The 19,875-nt window shown below is 45.9% G+C and overlaps 1 protein-coding gene across 1 annotated transcript in view; it reads left to right on the top strand.

The window, feature by feature from the left end:
- The first annotated feature begins 1,914 nt into the window (after positions 1–1,914).
- Positions 1,915–19,875, top strand: part of LOC119452882 (uncharacterized) — a 153,100-nt gene continuing 135,139 nt past the window's right edge. The window contains exon 1 of the mRNA XM_037714831.2: positions 1,915–3,050. The gene's annotated coding sequence lies outside the window, so the exon portion shown is untranslated. The remainder of the gene's footprint in view (positions 3,051–19,875) is intronic.

The raw sequence follows: 19,875 nt of genomic DNA, 5'->3' as shown, positions 1-19,875 counted from the left end.
TACATCGAATCTCACAGTGCGTGGGATCCGCACATTTTTTTCCTCCCGGTCTCTTCTATTGCACTGTTTTGGGGCAGTGGCGGAATTCTAGAGACAATTTCATTGCGATAGCAATTATATGGACACTTCTAGCCGATTTCTGGCATCGGCGTTGCCGTTGTCGTTGTCGGCACCATGATTTTCCGTATAATGTCAAAGGGCGATAAAATCGCCGCCGCGTGCCGCACGTGCGAGTGAAAGCGCGCGAGGGACATGCGCTTTCACGGAGAGCGAACGCACGGCGGAGAGCAAAGCGACTTCTTCCGTCGCGCGAAAGGCCATGGGGGAATGGGAGGAAGGGAAGGGGGGTGACGCTGTGCTGCGGCATCAAATGATGTATCTTGCAACCGGGCTCAAGGGGAACTGGCGGCTAAATCTCCCACGCGAAAGTAGGAAAGCGAAAAGTCAGCGCAGGAGGGAGGGGGTGCGGCTTCTACTCTGCCAACAACTGCGTAGATGTACTTTGCGCCGCTGTGGGCTGTCGCGCGTACCGTATCTTGAAAGCGATCTCCACACGGCTCTTACCTTTGTATGCGCTGTGTTTTCTCCGCTCAGTTTCCGTTGAAGCGATATACCGTACCAACCTTGTTGTTATTAGAACGTTTGTTAAATAATCATAAAACGCTCCCGCCCCCAGGAAGTGGATCCATCAGGGCGGGGGGAGGGATAAAGGAGGAGGTTAGTTCAACAATTATTCATCCTTTTTGACTCTTCTAGAAATTGAAGTAACTACTGGAATATGAGGTGTCGTCTCTCGGGGGGACCAGTGGGAAGGCGCCAGGCGTCCAAATCCTGAGGCCTCAAAGTAGGGGGGAGGGTGGCTACCGCTTTTCTCGCCGAGCAGCCCCAGAGTATATGATGCTGATCCAGCAGCTGGTTCCCTGGACAGGAGCGGCAAGTGGCTGATTTCCAGGTCTGGACGCGCATCATGGCGCGGCGGGCTGGTGTCACGGCTGTCTCCGTGACGATGCGTGGCAGGCGTCTGGCTTCGGCACGGGTAAACTTCCCCGGCAGAGGCGTAGGGTTTTCTGGGTGGATGTTCCGGAACCTTCGATCACTGCTGCGGCCGCGCTTGCTGACATCAGCGTTTTGACAGTGGTTGTCTGCGGTCATCGTGTGTGATATATTTATGCTTGCTTGTGTGCGCTGACACCATGCTCGTTAATTCAGTTGGCAAGCGAATGTGTCCAAGTTTATGCAGCCGATAAAACTACTATCCCTACTTCGTATAGCTCTCTACTAATTTGCTATCGCAATTGATGCTTCGCCTTTCGGGTAAAACTGCGACATTTTTTTGTTCGCATCGACACCGAGAAAACTTCCGAATCTTAATCCTTTCAATCTGTTTTGAACTGACTTCGCTGTTAATAACTGATATCGAGATCGTCCTCTTCAACTTAGACTGCTCTGAGCGGAGGTAAGTCAAGTCCCGCATTGGGATATGAAGGATAAAAACAGGGAAGCTGGTTCCATAAAAAAGAGGAGCCATGAAGGCCCGAGACTCAAGTCACGAAGGTTTTGGTTCAGTCGCACTTGCTTGAAAATCTTCTGCCACTGGCGTCACGATTACTAAAGCCGCTGCTTTTTTTTTTTTTTTCCCTTCGCCGTTCTTTTGCACATTACGCAGCTCGGGACCAAGGGAGGGGATCACCCGCTCCACTCATCGCGTGCCGCGAGGAAAAGTACCGAGTACAGTATGGGGAAGCGCGCGACACAAAACAAGCGGGAAAGAGGGATGGTCTTCCGAGCGACGGGATCGTGGGAGAGGAGAGGGCAGTACACGCAGCGGCCTCTTTCGGCGGGTCGGGAAGCATCGCCGCTCGCGCCGGCGTCGTCGCTCGAAGGGCCAGAGCAGCGGGCTCTTCATCGGGCGCCCATCGCACGGCAAGCAGCCTCTCGCAATCAATGTGCTCCGGCATTGCGGCTGAACGCGGCGTGGCGGTGCCATGGCCACCGAGCCGGGATTGTTGCCGCAGCAGCAGCGCGTGGCGGAGTCGCAACAGGAACTAACTTCCGCTCTTCGCTCGCGCCGGAAGCAGACGCACGGACCAAGCCAGCGTGTCGTTGCGGTCGCTTCAGTGCTCGTCCGATGCTGTCGCCGATGAGCAGGTGTCGTTTCGCCGGAAGTGAACGCAAAGCCAAAGCGATGTGATGCGCAGCCACTCGCATCTTGCAGTAATCGGATTCCGAAGCAAAACTAGTGACTGAAGTTGCCGAGCTTTTTTTACGAAGGAATTTTTAAGCCACTTCGACGAGCGAAGGACATTATTCGGCGACACATTCCGGTCGGGGCGCAGCTCAAGCCTGCATTTACGTATGGGACGTGTGACTCGCCGCAGTGTTTTTTTTTTACCAACGCAAGGAGTGCCTGTGATACCAGGGAAAGACGATTCCGGTGTTGTGGTCGGCGTTTGACGTGCTTGTGATTTCACGCAAAGGGAGTATTTTTGCTCTCGAAACGCTGGCCGATCAACAAAGCTCGTCACGGAAGAATTATTCGTGCACACTGGTCGCTAGGCTACGCTGGCTATGCCAAGAAGTTTTATATTCCGGTTGACTATTAATGCACCAGTACCTACTTCCGCGCCAGCCTAGGACGTGGTAGAGCATTGTCGAAACTTCCGCGCTGCGCCGCTTCCTCACTTCAATTCCGGGACGTTGTAAGCATTTCTTTTATCTAGTTCACCACGCCGTCGAACGTGCAGCCGGAGCAACAGTTAACGGCGGCGAGCTTTTTCGGGAACTCTGTCCAACAGGTACGCTGTACGGGACCTTTCCAGCGACTGAAACAATCCGATTCTCATTTGTGCATTTATTTACTTCGTGCAGACTGAAACAGTTTTAATAGCTGGATACGTCTAGCGCTCTACGCTCACACAACTGGTCTTGCTCAAGTTCTTTGGCCAGTTGAATAGGCATCTCGTGCGCGGTGGTAGCGCCAACTCAGCCACGGGACTGCTGTGTGCGGCAAGTGTGGTGGATTACTGCCGAAGCTCATACCGAACATCAGGGTAAGTTGAAAATATGTTTTTTATCGTACTGTCTGTGTCATGTATTCAATATTCTAAGCATTGCCGCAAAACTTCAGGTTGAGTCAAGTTTCGCCCGATTCATTCTGGATGTTTATCAGCGCCGAAACAAGAACACCCCTTTTCGGTGTGGCCCACATGTCGTCACCTATTTCGCGTGGTGTTTTCAAATGATGGCAGATGTTATAAAAGGTGCTAGCATTTATTGCATCATGTAATTTGAACCATTGAGGGCTGACAGAAGGTGAGATAATTTCCTGTTGAGTGGCAATGTTACACGAACGGTGTTTTAACCCAGGTCTTTACTTACAATTGCGCACGTGTATTTCTTAGTCGAGTTGTATTCTTGTCGTGTTGTGCCTTTCTTGCATCTGTCTGTACTGTGAGAGAACCTGAAAACACAAAAATTTAACGTATTGGCATAATCTACAAAGAAAGAAGCATAACAAGAAAAGGGAAAAGTCTGAAGTTGAACTTGCGCAAAATGTAATCAATATTACCGGGTATCACACCAAAAAAGCTATCGAGTATGACTAATCTAGGAACGCTAAAGGTCAGTTGAAGTTCCTGTAAGATCTTGTGTTTAAGAAAATGAGCACACACATATTGTGCGCAGAAGTTTTGGGAAAGAATCATGGCGGATTCTTGATATTGCGAACGGCGTCTGAGAGCTTAGAGCACGAGAGATCTGCTTTGACAAAACATGCCATGTTTTATGTGGGAATCAACCCACTTTCGTGGAATACTTCTGCGACGACTTCGAAAGGCTCTCTTTTCTGCGACATCGCGTATAGTGTTTTCTGGCTTTTTGATGAAATTATGTTGCCCTAATATTAATTCTGTTCGTTCGAGGAGTATGAAGAAGCCTGATTGGATTTATCGGACTCGTACCAATGATTTAGGCTGGCTAGCAGGCGAGATAAATTCCAAAACTGGCGAGATGCATCGCAATATTATGAATATAAAAATAAAGCTAATATTTGAGGTATGAAATTTAGTGTTATGAAGAAAGTTTGAGTAAGTATAAGCACGCTTTTATTCAAATATCATGAGTTTATATGTGGGATCAGCCTTACAAATTTTACGGATAGGCCTTTCAAGAACACTTTGCGGATCTGGGATTTTGTGGCATTTATAAGTATGTACCTTATTAGTATCATACGAACAAAAAAAATCGTATTCGTCCCTTCACAAGGAAGAATTCTGTGAAGAAAAAGGAGGAACTAAGACGGCGAATTAAGATGTACTGTCTGTCTGCGAATAAGCGAATGAATCTCAACCAGTACTCGAAATATAGACACTAGAAGATAGCTAGTTGGTGAACCATAGGTACGCTTGCCTTGTCTGGCCTTATCTGTGTATAAGTGTCAGTTTGCGCCCCTCCTCAGCTAGACAGAGACTAGACAACACAGGAGCATTCCACTGTGTGGCGAAAACTGATATAGTTATATCTTATGCACTAATGTTTGCCTAATGAACCGTGTAATGCCTTTAATAAACGCGGAAAATGAAATAGAACGACAATCCACGTTATTTGATACGCTTACAAAACTCGCCCAACTATAGCACTGTTGACAAACGTTTGCTTAACTGGTTAATTGTATCTATAGACATTTCCTTCGTGAATAAACGTGAGAAAAAAAAAAGCTCTTTCTTTCTACAGAGAATACACATAGTTCATGCTCGCCTTGCGTCGTTAGCTTGACAAACAAAGCTTAGAAAACAAGTCCCTTGTGTCTTGTCGTTCCTGTCTCTTTACCTCCCCATCCCCTCGCACCCCAGCGCAGTGTAGCAAACCAGATTTTCCCTTCTTGTTAACCTCCCTACCTTTTCCCTTTCGTCTGTCTTTTTGTGCGTCTACAAAATAGCTGTTTTTGACGAATACCCTCCAACCCGCATACAAATCATGCACATCTGCTTTCCTTACTTTAAAATATTGCTCTGTATTGTCTCGCTACATGTACATAAGCCGACCTCATATCTCGATTCTTTCTACAACTAGTATCAGTCATCGATACCATCGTGCCAATGCAGCTGGCGCCATTTTTCATGACGTGGCTGAGCTATCTCCATATTTGACGAAACTTCACAAAGCGTGACATCCTGTGATAAAAACTATGGTACTACCTTGCGCAATTTGCTAAATACCATTCATCGGTATCACACGTACATAGCTGCAAATTACCTTACTAGTCATTGATCTTCATCTTCGGACTTTTCTAAGAATAAAGCTTTTCCGACCTTTGCACCGGACATAATTATTGGTTAATGCTCCGCTTGATGTCGAAAGACGCCTAGAATTTCAGTTTAGAATATAAATAATTAGACACACGGTGTTTTTTTTTTCATTTGTTTCTTAAATAAACTTCACGAGCAACAAAAGCGTAAATGTTGCCTTTGTTCGAACGGAGAACTATCTGGAGAGCACGAATGTAGCGCAATAGGTTGCGGCAATCCCTGTTTTCTTTCTTCGAATTTAATTCGTGCCTCATCTGACCAGTTTAAGCAGTTCGTTTGGCGATGTTGCAATAGTCCGACAGTCATTAAAGGGCGTCGCGAAAATATCTCTTGGCTGCGGGTCATCATAGCGCATGATGAAATACCATCCGCTCATGCGTCGGAATTCGAAGCACCCTCCGAGAGATTCTACCCGCAGCATAAAAACGAAGTTGTCGGAGCCATCTCTTGACATCGGTCTTGTTTGCGCAATGGGAAAGAAAGTGCTATCGACAGGCTCACAACTTGTTTAGGCAAAGACTCGAAACATCTTCTCGTTCAGTGGTAATTCAGCAAGTTCGTGCAATTCGTGACAACAACCTTGCGTCTGGACGGTCAGCATGGACTTGCTATCTCTTGAAGAAGGGCCGTGCGAGATGGAATTAGGTGTTGGGGGTAAAAAGTAGACTCATTTCATTGAACTTTCAGGTGAAAAAGACTTGTATTTGGTGGAGTTACGCTTCGCTATGCGCAAGCAGTTACGTAAAGGCATTTGATTCTGTAGAGATACCAGCAGTCATGGAGTCATTCCGCAGTCAAGCAGTAAAGAAAGCGTACGTGAATATCTTATCAAATATATCTGCGGACTCCACAGCTACATTACTGTTTACAAGAATATCTGAAAAATGCCGATCGAGAAAGAGGTCAGCCAAGGGGACACTCTCTCCAATGTTATTCACTGCAGGCTGAGAAGTATTCAAGCTATTACACTGGAAAGAAAAGAATATTGAGGATCAGTGGCAAATACCTGAGCAATCAGCGTTTTGCAGACGACATTGTTGTGTTTAGCAGGGCTGCAGATGGTTTGCAAGGAATGATTGAGGATCTTAGCCGTCAAAGTGTAAGAGTAGGGTTGAAGACTAGCATGGAAAAGACAAAAGCAATGATCAAGCCTGGCAAGAGAACGAGGATTCGGGATTGGCATACAGCATTTATAATATGCGCAGTAGTACGTTTATCTAGGCCAATTACTCACAAGAAACCCCGATTGTCAGAAGGAAGTCTATAAAAGGTTAAAAATGAGTTGGCGCGCTACGGAAGGCATTACCAAATTCTGATATGCAACTTACCGCAATCCTTGACAAGCAAAGTGCCGAGTCATAGCATTCTACCAGAACTTGCACATGGGGAAGAAGGCCATAGAAGGCCATGGCCGCGAAACGAGCAGTGTGGATTAGAGAGCAAACGGGCGTGGTCTATATTGTAGTTGACATTACCAGAAAAAAATGGAACTGGGCAGGCAATGTAATGCGTAGGCCAGACAGCCGGTGGTCGATTAGAGTTACAGAATTGGTGTCAAGACAATCGAAGCGCAGTCGAATACGGGAGCGAAGTAGATGGTGTGGTGAAATGAGGAAATTTGCACTGATAGGATTGGTTTACCTGGCGCAAAACCGGAGTAATTGGGGACCACTGGGTGCGGCTTTCGTCCTTCAGTGGACCTGAATTGAATGGTGATAATATTGATTATGACGATGATGATAATGTTCATGATGCGCAAGCAACCTTATTGGCTCTAGAGCTATGCTGCGTTCCAGCCGCGTTTCTTTTAGCATAAGATGAAATAACGCCGATTCATTCAAGCACCAGTTGGCTCAGGAAAACCGCCGTGAAAAGAAAAGCAAAATAATAATAATAATAATAATAATAATAATAATAATAATAATAATAATAATAATAATAATAATAATAATAATAATAATAATAATAATAATAATAATAATAATAATAATAATAATAATAATAATAATAATAATGGTCTCTGCTATTTGCTGCTAGTGTGCTGCCAGTGCGCCTAAATTTGGTAATGTACAAATATAGAAATATAACCTTCAGTATTACTGAAAAATAACATATGTTCATTATATTCATACTGCCCAGCATAATATGTGTGGATGGGAAGAGACGACGCACCCGTGCGATTCGGCGTCTTGTTCGGCTTTTTAAGCGTCAACAGAAAATTCACTTCGGGATGGCCGACATCGATAGGCCATTTTATTAACCATATGTTGCAGCACCTTTGCGATTTCTTCTTATCTGCTGTCTTCTCGCCTTGTGCAGCAGCAGTGCACGCCTTCGGTTTATTATTCATGTATATTAACACTCTGAGGTATAACCAGACACATTTATAGTTAACATCCCTGCCTTTAACCTTTCGTTTCTTCTCCTCCTCCCCTGTGGCACTGCAGAAAAAGAAAGAGTCGAGAGTGGTCGCCCAACTTCAAGATTGCGTGAGCCATGAGAAAGCTTTTACCGCTTGAATATGAAAAGCAGCTTAGATAATGTGACTTATTTCCATCCCGTCTATTGGACACTTCATGGCGATGCGCTAACGCCCAGGAAACTGTCGTGCGCCCCTTTTTGCTTAGAAAACTGCTTGAAAAATTAGAAGAATTTGGTAACACAGGCCCTCATTCTCTTATGACAGCAGCTGGTAAAAAGCTTAGATCTTTCTCAGCTTCGTAGCCTTCCACAGTGGTGTTCTTAGTTTTCTAGCGAAGAACTTCGGCTTGCCAAATCTATCGTTAACTACGTCATATGATCTGTACTATAAACTTGTTAAATGTTCTCTAGCAGAACTCATTCCAATTTGGATTCTGAACAACAGGAAACTAATGTGGTTAAAAATTATTTTTTCTCTAGAAGGCTCCGTGACTCTCACATAAAGTTCATACTGCTTTTAGTCTATGTCAGCGAACTAGACTGCGAAAAGATTTGTTTTTTTTAACTTCAAACATATATCTGTGTTACTACAAATAATATACTCATGAAAGGCATCTGCTGTCGGTATGTCAAAAAGCACTTCACATAACTTTCCGCTCTCTCTAATCTCCACTCACTAAATTCAGAGTGGAAGCTGAAGGTTTGGAAACGATGCTTCTGTAGGCACTTCTTTCCCCATCTTTAATGGTTGCTTCACCACAACGCTCCCAAAGTGCGCGCGGCAAGCTTACTTTTCGAAGAAGCCTCATATCGCAAACGTTCATCTTTCTCTTTCCTCAGCGAGATTTTGAGACCGCTTCTGAAGTGCTTACCAAAGCTAAAACTTCAGTCGAAACCTCACCCTGCACTTAGTACCTCCAGCAGACCAAATAAAAGTCACGATGACGAAGAAAAAAAAAACTCTCCAGGACTTCTTCTTGGATTAAGAAAGGAAGTAATGTAACGGGATATGGGCTCCGTGCTCTGTCAGCAGAAAGAGGAGTCGATCAAGGAAGGGATAAAAATAATGATAAGGAAATGTTTTAAAAAAGCCGGCAGATCCCACGCCCTGTGGAAATCGATGTTATGCGAAGCAGTGTGTGGGGAGTGTACCAAGTTACCGAAATGACCATGAGAGCACCAAGACGTAGGCGGCTCTTTCATGACCTACACGACACGCATGTCATGACATTAATGTCATGAGTCCTCAGGAGTCCCTTTAGCTACACCTAAGAGACCTTAAGGTGAAAGCCTTAGTCATGCTCATCACTTTGACTGCAAACATCAACCTTTAGCCTTTTCCGTCTCTTACCACGACATCCGAACCCATTGCATTAGTTTTTGAGTGTTAATCTATTCTCGCTGAGTCCTTCTCATTCTTGATAAGTCATGGTCATGACTATGACTTCTGCCACCATCCTTTAGTGTTTCGTTCACTTAGTACCCACGTCCAAACCGATTTCAGTGGTTTTTGAGTGTTAATGTTTTTTCGCTGGGTCATTGTGATTTTAGGCGGTTGTTTTATGACCTACATAACACGCATGTCGTGACATTTATGTCATGACCTATCGTTTATGTTCGTCATACACTGTTGTCATACTATGCTAATTTTGGTACCTACCAAGCTAACGAAACGACCATGAGAGCACCAAGACGTAGGGAGCTGTTTCATGACCTACATGACACACATGTCCTGATATTCATGTCATGACCTATAATTTATGTTCGTCATACACTGCAGGCTGTCATCATATTATGACAATTTTGGTAAATACCAAGTTAACGATAAGACCACGAGAGCACCAAGACGTAGGCGGCTAGATAGATACTGTCAAAGTGGCGAATGTTCGCCAAGAAATGCTTCGCATTTATTAATGTTAGGCTCGATATAAAAAGATGGAAACAAGATGAAACGGTACAAAAATTTCACCCCAGTTCAGTGGATGTTCTAGCAATGGCGTCGTGTTTTATTTCAAGCTTTCTTGATGATTTCATTCAGAACCTCGAGGATAGGAATCGTGCTTTCTGTATCATTTATGAGGAAGAAGTTGATACTACGGTTTGTATTTTTTAGGCATATTGACGGTCCGGCGGAATTTCCCAAAACAGGGTGCCATTTGAAAGGGATGGTACATGGAGGGAGGTTCTGGGCTTGTGGATAAGGAAGGCTTACCAAAAAATCAGAAAGGTGTTTCGAATAATTTCCTTTTGTGAAGGGCAAGAAATCGAGGTATCACTTCAAAAACTGCAATCACAAAAGCATCGGCGTATCTGTGTGTTTGCGTGTTTCTTTTTTTTTCTTCCTAAATACTTAACCGTCCCGTAAAGCCTGGCTATTTAAGTTTTCAGCGTGATCTACTTTGCACTGCACATTGTGAATCACGTGTTTCATCTGTGCGCCTCAGTACAATACATCTTTCGATTATTTCCTGAACAATGTTTATTATTGCTGCGACCGTGGAAAAGGGGGACCGGGGGGGGGGGGGAGCAGTTTTTTTTAACACGAAAGTGTTTTATGCCGGGGTCCACCAAGACTTCACTGACGTATTTCCGTCACGGATATGACGTTCTTACAATGTACACGAACATAATACAAAGAAAGAAACCAGAAGAAAAAGTTCCACAAACATGCAAAATTTATAAATCGAACCCACGACCTCTCGGTCCGCGACGATAGATCGCCGAGCGTTTAACCCATTGCGCCACAAACGCATTTGCAGAGAGCTACACAGACGCGCCTTATATATCTAGCACTCCTCCGTGTACCCGCGCTCTTGCTCGGGGCGGTGCCGCCGCCTACGAGCAGAAAAGAGAAGTACTGCATTGTGACACTAACGCGCACCGACAGTGAACGCTTCGGTGGTCTCAGCACTACGACGCCTCGATGCCAGCATTCGAAGGGACGCTGGCATCAAGAAGCACTACCAACGCCACCTAGGTGGCGTTCACCGTACTCATTTTCTGTTATCTCACTGTCATCTCACTTTGTACAGGCTTCATGCTCCTTCCCAGTTTGTTTGACATGGCCTGATATTATATTTTCCCATACTTACCTATTTAACCTGGCGCCCTCCTATGTAAATATACGCGAAACTAAGAAGTACTTCTATCTGGCCACTACTCAGCTAATTTGGATTAACCTTGTTAAATGCGAAGCATTTCTTGACGAAAATTTGCCACTTTGACAGTATCTATCTATCTATCTTTCTATCCATATATATATATATATATATATATATATATATATATATCGCCACCTACCTACGTCTTCGTAGTCTCCCGGCCATGTCGTTAACTTGATATGTACCAAAATTGGCATAGTATGACAAGAGTGTATGAGGAACCTAAATGATAGGTCATGACATGCGTGTCATGTAGGACATGAAACAGTCGCATACGTCATGGGGCTCTCATGGTCGTTTCATTAACTTGGTAGGTACACAAATCGACATATAATGACAAAAGTGTATGACAAACATAAACCATAGGTCATGACATGAATGTCATGACGTGTCATGTAGGTCATAAAACAGCTGCCTAAAATTGCAATGACCCAGCGAAAAAAAGATTAACACTCAAAAACGACTGAAATGGGTTCGGACGTGGGTACTAAGTGAAGGAAACTAGAGCACTGCACGGGCTTGGGCTTAACCAAAAGCCTGGGCCCGTCCCGGCCCGTGGGCCGGGCCAGGCCGGGTAGAGCAGTTTTTTCACGGGCTCGGGCCAGGCTCGGGCATGGCATGTGCTTTTTGACGCGGGCCCGGGCCGGGCTCCGGCTTTCTGGTGGTGTGCATGTAACGTGCAGCGAGTTATCCTTGCGCGTCTCGACTCTGAAAAACATGTCTTTTTTGGTCTCGGGCCGGTTTCGGGCCGGGCTCGGGCCTAAGTTACGTAGAGGGGTGGCAGGCCGGGCCGGGCGGGTGACGTAGATTATTGGACCCGGGTCTCGCCATAAAACTTTTTATTGGGCTCGGGCGGACAGCCCAACGTAAAAACTGGCCCGGGCCGGGCCTGGGCTGAAAAAATCGGCCCGTGCCTAAAGGAAGCACTACAGGATGGTGGTAGAAGTCACAGTAATGAGCATGACTCAGCGAAAAAAGATTAACACTCAAAACCACTGAAATGGGTTCTAAAGTGGGCACTAAGTGAAGGAAACACTAAAGGCTGGTGGTAGAAGTCATAGTCATGACCATGACTCAGTTAAAATGACAATTACTCAGCGAAAAAGAATTAACACCCCAAAACCAATGGACCGGGTTCGGATGTCATACTGAGAGACGGAAAAGGCTAAAGGTTGATGGCCGAAGTCATAGTCATGACCATGACTCAGCGAAAATGACAATGGCTCAGCGAGAATAGATTAACACTCAAAAACTAATGCAATGGGTTCGGATGTCGTGGTAAGAGAAGGAAAAGGCTAAAGGTTTATGTTTGACGTCACAGTGATGAGCATGACTAAGGCTTTCGCCTTAAGGTCTCTTAGTCGTAGCTAAAGGGACTCCTGAGGACTCATGACATGAATGTCATGACATGCGTGTCATGTAGGCCCCGAAACAGCCGCCTACGTCTTGGTGCTCTCATGGTCGTTTCGTTAACTTCGTAGTATCCCCGCACACTGCTTCGCATAACATCGATTCCCCCAGGGCGTGGGATCTCCAGGCATTTTTCCGGTAAAAAACGTTAAACATTTTATTTTAAACATAAGAAATTTGACTACAACTGAGTTAATATCTGTCAAATGACTGCATGTAGGCGTTTCACATTTTTTTTCTAAATATGGAAGCTGTGGCTGTCCTTAATTTAGGTCGTCCTTTGATAATACATTTGTTACATTGCGGCAATACAGGGACATGCGTGCGCGATTTCTTGACACCAGTATTTCGTTCGGCTACTACTGCTTATGCCTCTGCACTTACGAAGCTATTTAATATAAATCTTATTTGTTTGTTATATTTGTTTGTTTGTACTTCTTGGTTTGTATTTGCTTGTTTGAATGTTTGGTTGTTTGGTTGTTTGTTTATTTGTTTGTTTGGTTGCTTGTTTGTTTGTTTTTAGATTCGAACTCTTCAGAGTTGACTGTCTTCGTGTGCCCACTTTTGATGAAGGGCAGACGATCTGGACTATTCTCCGAAAGTACGCACAGTGTGAACAATAAATGTTCACTTTCCTTACAGGGCGTGTTGACGGGCTTGTTGCCGCAAGACGCCTTAGTAATATACAATAGTAAGCAGATGTAGCCGAGCGTGCTGAAACAAGAACATTTGCTATATCGACTAATTTTGGGCATATCTGTAAACATAAGCAGGCCGTGCATATCTTCTTACACCACTACATAGCGCATAGTTTACCTTTCATGGCAAGCTTAATTCACTATCCGATTGCTCCTCTAGCGATGTGACATGCATTCACCTGCGTATTTTGATCAGTAATTTGAATGAAAATGTTTTATTGTGAAAGCATAGGGATGCCGGAGGTGCGGTCGTGCTCTTTAGTTCACGGCGTTGAATGCGCGGCCCGCGCATGGAGGGTTTGAAAGTCTTCAGAGACGCGCAGGCGGTTTGGCTGCAAACACGACGTAGCCAAGTGGACACATAATCCCGCTCCACTCCATCGGCTCTGTCGTAGCCAGTAGATAAGACAGTGTTCTGGCTTCCGCTGCTGGCATAGGCGTTGTGCGCACGCACATGAGCGTTCCTGAGCAGTCGTGGGCAAACCACGCCGTGGCTCACACGCTGGTCTCAGTGGGAATGACGGTAAATGTCAAGCTAACTCTATCTGATGATGTAGGGCTGCACTACTCGAAACCACGAGGGCCAAAATCAATTTCTCTGGGAGCCTGGAATTTTGGCGGGAAATGTTGCACGTTTTGCTAGCGGAAAGGTAGTCTACGTTTGGTATCATCAAGCTCGCTGTTATCCTCAGCACGTCTTTTAACCTGGTTGATTTGGCCGCGGGCCGTATGTTGTGCAGCCCTGATCGATTTATTAATTATTTTCTCTTTGCTGTAATCCTTTAATTGGTCGCTGACAAACGGCCTCAACTCGTGCACCATCGTGGAGTGACAGCTGCAACGCTGCTGCCGACGTTCATCGTCGCGACAGCGTTGTGACAACGTTTTGGTGCCTAGCTGTCGCTGCTGCGCATGAACTGTCTGGCCCCATATGGCCTCAGCATATTATTGCGATAGCAATTATATGGACACTCCAAAGCAGATTTCTGCCGTCGGCGTCGCCGTCGTCGTCGGCGTCGCCGTCGCCGTGAGGTTCCGTATGACGTCAATGGAGATGAAATCGTCGCCGCGCGCCGCCGGACGCTGTATGTGCGAGTGAAAGGGCGCGAGCGACGCGCGCTTTCACGGGGAGTGAACGCACGGCGGAGAACAAACGCGCGTTCTGTGCCGTGCTCCCTTAAGGGCTGCAGAAGTAGGCGTCTCTTTCCTCCTTTACAATCACCATATATGTAAAGCAAACGCGCCTTCTTCTGACGCACGAAAGGCCGTGGGGGGGGAGGGGGAGGGAAGGGAGGCGATGTTTAGCTGCGGCACCAAGTGCCTATTTATATCAGAGGCTCCGGCAACACTCACCAACGACGCACGCATTTTGTGCGAACGCGGGCAAAACGCCGACGGCGTCGACGACAGTTCTGCGTGCTGCCGGTGCTGCTGCATGTCCAAGTTTATACAGCTGATAAAGCTACTATCATTACTCCGTATAGCTCTCTACAAATTTTCTATCGCAATTGATGCTTCGCCTTTCAGGTGAAACTGCGACAACTTTTTTTAGAACACAGTGCGAGGAGCTAGAGTGTGACGCTAAAACTCGCTTTCCAGGCTTCGGGCGAAACCACCCATTTTTTTAAACAGCGTTCTAAGTGGAGCCTTCGCCGTCTGTCCGTCCGGCGGTGTCACGCAGGTCACGTGACCAGGAGAGGATGAGAGCCGGGAGGGAGGAGGGCAGTTCACGTGACCAGCAGAGGAGGAGAGGCGCGCTGGGGGAGGAGGCGACAAATGAGAGGGCGCGCTGGGCGTGAGGAGGAGAGGCGATGTGTATAAGAGGTGTTTCCGTGAAAAAAAAAAACACAAGCAGCGCGAAAAAAAATTGCTTGTTGGGTTGCGAGAGCACCACGCTAACCGATTCAGCCACTGTCGGTTCATCACACGCGCCCTTTAAAGCGGGGTTTTCTATGCATGAATAGATGCGGTGCCCGCAGCTCGTGCTCGTGCTCGGCGCGCGCTCGTGCCACTGCTCCCGCGTTCGTCGTCATCGTCTTCTTTCCACAGCTGGCTGCATTGCCGCTCATCATTCCCGCGTAGAATTTCACTTCTCTTCTGTCGTCGTGATGGGGAGACCGCGTTTATGGGGGTATGAGCCAATCATTGTCCTACATAATGGACAGATTTATATTTAATCAATTTAATTTCGAAGAATTGCAACCTGCAATGGCGGGCGAATGCTGCTGACCACGCCACCGAGCAAGCTCGAGATAACGGCGGACTGCGGGCGTCAGTGACATCATTGTCTCCGTTGCAGCCGAACGTGTGTGTAACCTGATAATTGAGAACTACTTTAATGAACCCTCCGGATTAACCCAGTGATAAACACCGGGGTCGCACGTTTCAGCTTCGCTGGTTAAGCACCTTCATGGAGTGGAAGGGCCGGCGAACTTTTTTATTACATCCTCCTTACTGTTGGAATTTCGCAGCAATACCACATCATTAGCCCTAGAGTACAGTGACACACTCAGCCTCCTTACTTTACTGGTTTAGTTCAAAACAAAGGACGAAGAAGAAAGAAAGCAGTGTTACATCCGTACTTGACCACCATTAAGCGATTCACTTAAAACCTGCGTTTTGGCTTAGCCACCACCGGCCAATAAAGTTCGGGCAAGCCAGACAGACAACGACATGACAAAAGTATTATTAAGTGATGCGAACCAGGAAGTGAAATCCCGTTGCGAAATTTCAGCCAAAAAGCTCAATCTGTAGTCGTTAAATCTGCATTTAAAGTTGGCATAATAAAAACTCAGGTGATCACATAAAACACTCGGTTCGTCTGCTCTCGCTTATTGTAGCAGACGGTCTAGGTTGCCGCGCGATCCATTAAGACTCGGCGTACACCAGTAGACATATACCATCGCTCCTCCGACTTGCTTCTACCAGCCGTGCTTTCGACAGCAATGCACAGATTCACTGAGAAGAAATATAATCTTTGCCGGTGACTCGCTTGCCGCATCGCTTCCACGGTTCGCCGCCTAATTTGGTCTGCCTGCGAAAACACTGGACCAGTAGTCGGGCGCCGCTAGCGGTGTCGCGCGAGATGCTTTCATAAGCACGCTGGTCGTCGGTTTCGTCCACGCAGGCGTAAACAACCGCCGCGGTTGTCCACCAGTACATTATTTCGCCCCCTTCTGCACCGAGTTATTTTGCTCGGGCAACGTGTATGCGTGCGCCCAAGCGGCTTGGCTCGCCTTAGCTTGGCAGTGACTGTGGCCACGCGCTCGGTTGGCTCCCGGGCACGAAGCTGGGGGGAGCAGGTTAATTAAAGCCGAAACACAATCTTCCGGCCGGCGGAGCGAGAGCGTGGGACAAGTCACAAACACGGAACCAGTTCTCCTCCTCCTCTCGCATTCTTCTCTCTTAGAACAACACGCTATATATCCTTTCCCATATCTCTCTGCAACCATAAACTGCTCCTGTTTCTTGCGCAGTGCAGAGTATTCTGAGGATAGAAAAGTTAGGTAGGTTGAGGGTCGCCAGTGAGTCATGCGCAAGAAGCAATGAAAACGAAAAGCGAAGTTAAGAAGCAACTTTGTTGGGGGAAGTTTGTAAAGTTAGCAAGCAGGACGCTGCTGTTTGAGACGCCAGTGCAATTAAGGCTCATTTTTTCCATATATTTAAGACGAATGGGAAGCGAATATGCTCTGGGGGACACGTTTAAAAAAGCAGCTGGAGTTAAGCCGTGCCAGACTCCACGCACGAAAATGAAGCGTTAAGTGCGAAGGATGTAGTTTGCTCATCGGATTATGCAAAATGAGGCGAGGTTTATGGCTCACTTTACGGATTGTTACAGGATTGAAGATGAAGCGTGGCCGGTGTAGTTTGGTAAGGCAACAATGAAAACATGTACTTAATCTGCCCGAACATTTCGATTACTGTTACAATATTGCATCGGCGTTTAGTTTGCGGTTATAAGGGGGTGATCTATCTGCAGTAACGACTCACCTGTCCAAATTTCCCTTTGTAATTTTGCTCTGAACGGCACCAACGCGAGTCAGTTGTGCGACATCAAAGAATTGTGGTAGGTTGCCGTTGTGGTTAATATATCCTGCGGGAAATGTTTGAAAAATTTCGCTGAGATTTTGTTCAGTGGTATCTGGAGCCTCTGGATTTTAAAGGCAATGTCTGGCCCCATTGTGTTTTATGAACTGTTTCTGTAAATGTCACTCATGTTTGTTGTTTATTAAACCTGGATAAAATTAAGTGGGAGATCAAAAATAGTCTGTTAACTTACATCAAGGCAAAATGTGGCACTTATCTTGAAATGATATTTGTTCAAAATACCGTTTTTATTATGCATTGTACAACTGGCACCAAGCTACAAATGTCACATTAATAAAATCTGGCTCATCAGTGCCATCCTTATGGCTACATAGAAAGATTTTCGACATTCTTTCTCGCATAAGTTATAGTGTTATCTCTATAGCGAACTTAGCATACCTGTTTCTCTTTTTTTGTTAAACATCCCTACGAAGTTTTCCATATTTGTATGTATTTTTAATACAGACCAGTTTCTTCTTTCACGTCCATTATTGTAATATGGAAGAAACTGTACCGTACTCGCGACATCTCATGTAGGACTTACTACTCACTCATCTGGCATTCATGGTGCGCACTTTTCTGGCTGGAGCTAGTATGTCTGTTGTAGTTGGCTTAGTACATGTTTGCAGTTGCAGTTTACCATTGCAGTTGCTGACGTATATCACCGGCAGTTTACACGTAATGATTTTGATCAATCCTAAATAGAGAGCAAGAATTAAAGACGAAAAAAAACCTGCTGCTTATGTCTTGTCAGTGTTTTTGCTTCAGTAAGGGTTCAAAGTGGGCTTGTTCGTTTTCGATTATGAACGGGTAGCTTGTACGTAAAAAACATAAGCAAAATAAGGAACACTCTTGTGTGTTCTTTTGACCATGTTTTTTAGGCGCAATGCTACACGCTCATAGTGTTTTAGTGTTACAGCGGTCGTATTTTTTTTACGTTTTTATGCCTATTGTTTCATGCAGGTTGTCGTGCATATATTTGGACATGTTTGTTTTGTATCGTTTTTTTTTTTTCAATTGTTAACTTTTTTTTCTTTCTATTTTGCCCTGTGCAGCTTTGCCACCTACGTGTTGTCCAGACTTTTTACCGTTGCATTCGGAAGCAACATTTTCCTTATAATGCTTCCGCCCTAGAGGCTGTCGTAAATAAAACAACACTCAAACAAACAAATAAAGAAAATAAATGTATTTGGCGGGAGAAGTGTAGATGCGCTACAACTTATGAAAATGCTGTTCTCAACTTTTATTGCGATAGCAATTATATGGACACTTCAACCGGATTTCTGCCGTCGCCGTCACTGTGAGGTTCCCTATAGATAAAATCTTCGCCGCGCGCCGTATGCCCGAGCGGAAGCGTGCGGGGACGCGCGCTATCACGGAGAGCGAACGCACTCAATCTCCCACGCGCAAGCAAGGAAGCGGGAAGCCAGCGCCGGAGGGAACGGGGGGGGGGGGGGGGGGGGGGCGCACTTCTACTCTGCCAACAACCGCGCTCGTCGCTCGTCCGCACCGTCTCTTATCTCCACACGGCTCTGACCTTTATGCGCCGTGCATTCGCCGCTCAGTGTCCGTTGAAGCGATAGACCGCACGTACCTTCGCCCGTTGCTGCGGCGTATGCGCTTGCTGCCAGCGTTTTGACAGTCGTTGTCTGGTTGTCTGCAGTCATTCAGTGTGATCTATTCATGTTTGTTTGTGTGCGCTCACACCACGCTTGTTCAATCAGTTAGTAATAGTCGGGCCACATTTTCCAACGCACGCTACACATGCAATGCTGCCCGGGTCGGCAGTGCAGCGCTACAGGTGTGTCCCTTCGTACGCGCTGCCCACGGGCAGCGCTTCTCATCAACACCACCGTTTCACACGCGCCTTCTCGTGGTCATCGAGTCTCTCTTCATGTCGGTCTACTTACGCCGCAGCACACCTGCTTACTTAATCAGCTCATGTTTACTACAATTCATATGCTACCAAAGCCGCTCACCTTACTTCGTATGACATTGCTGTGTTGCTATCGCATCATTGCTTCGCCCTTAGGGCGAAACTGTGACATTTTCGCCCCCGTTTTTCTGATTTTGTTTTGTTGCTCTTTACCCATTTGGCATCTATAGCCACCACTGTGTTGATTCAATTATTTACTTCTAGTGGCTGCCAACACCCTTTCTGTCTTGGCGACAGCTCATTACGTCATATACATAGCATATTTTGTACAATGTGAGTGCAATAATGCGATGAAGTAGAACATTTGCCAATTGAGTAGTATTGTAGCGGGCAAGCAATGAAACCATGACAAAGCTGACTATGAATAAATACTGCAAAATCACACAAAAATACATGCAATTAAATTTAAAATTAAATTACGGGGTTTTACGTGCCAAAACAGTTATGATTATGAGGCACTCCGTAGTGGGGGACTCCGGAAATTTAGACCACTGGGGTTCTTTAACGGGCACCTAAATCTAAGTACACGGGTGTTTTTTGCAATTTAAATACATGCAACATTTCATATGAAGTCAGAGAAAACAGATCACTGTTGAGAAACATGGAACCGTACGGTTCCTACAGTCATGACACTGGACACGGTAAGGAATGTCGGGGGCAATGTATGCAAAGATTTAGTAGTTTTGCGACATGGTATGCGATAGCGCGAGGACGTTAGCAGTGTGGATACAGTCTCTTCGCACAACTTGACGTAGAAATATTGTCTTACGATATATTATTAGAAATATATTTCACGCAGAATCACAAGACCCAAGTCTTTCAGTATCAGTTCATAACTATAAAACTGGCATCGGCCA

Source organism: Dermacentor silvarum, chromosome 5, assembly GCF_013339745.2.
Source record: "Dermacentor silvarum isolate Dsil-2018 chromosome 5, BIME_Dsil_1.4, whole genome shotgun sequence".
In the NCBI taxonomy this organism is placed as follows: Eukaryota; Metazoa; Arthropoda; class Arachnida; order Ixodida; family Ixodidae; genus Dermacentor; species Dermacentor silvarum.
The sequence above is the reverse complement of the archived record's forward strand: the minus strand, read 5'-3'. Positions and strand labels throughout refer to the sequence as shown.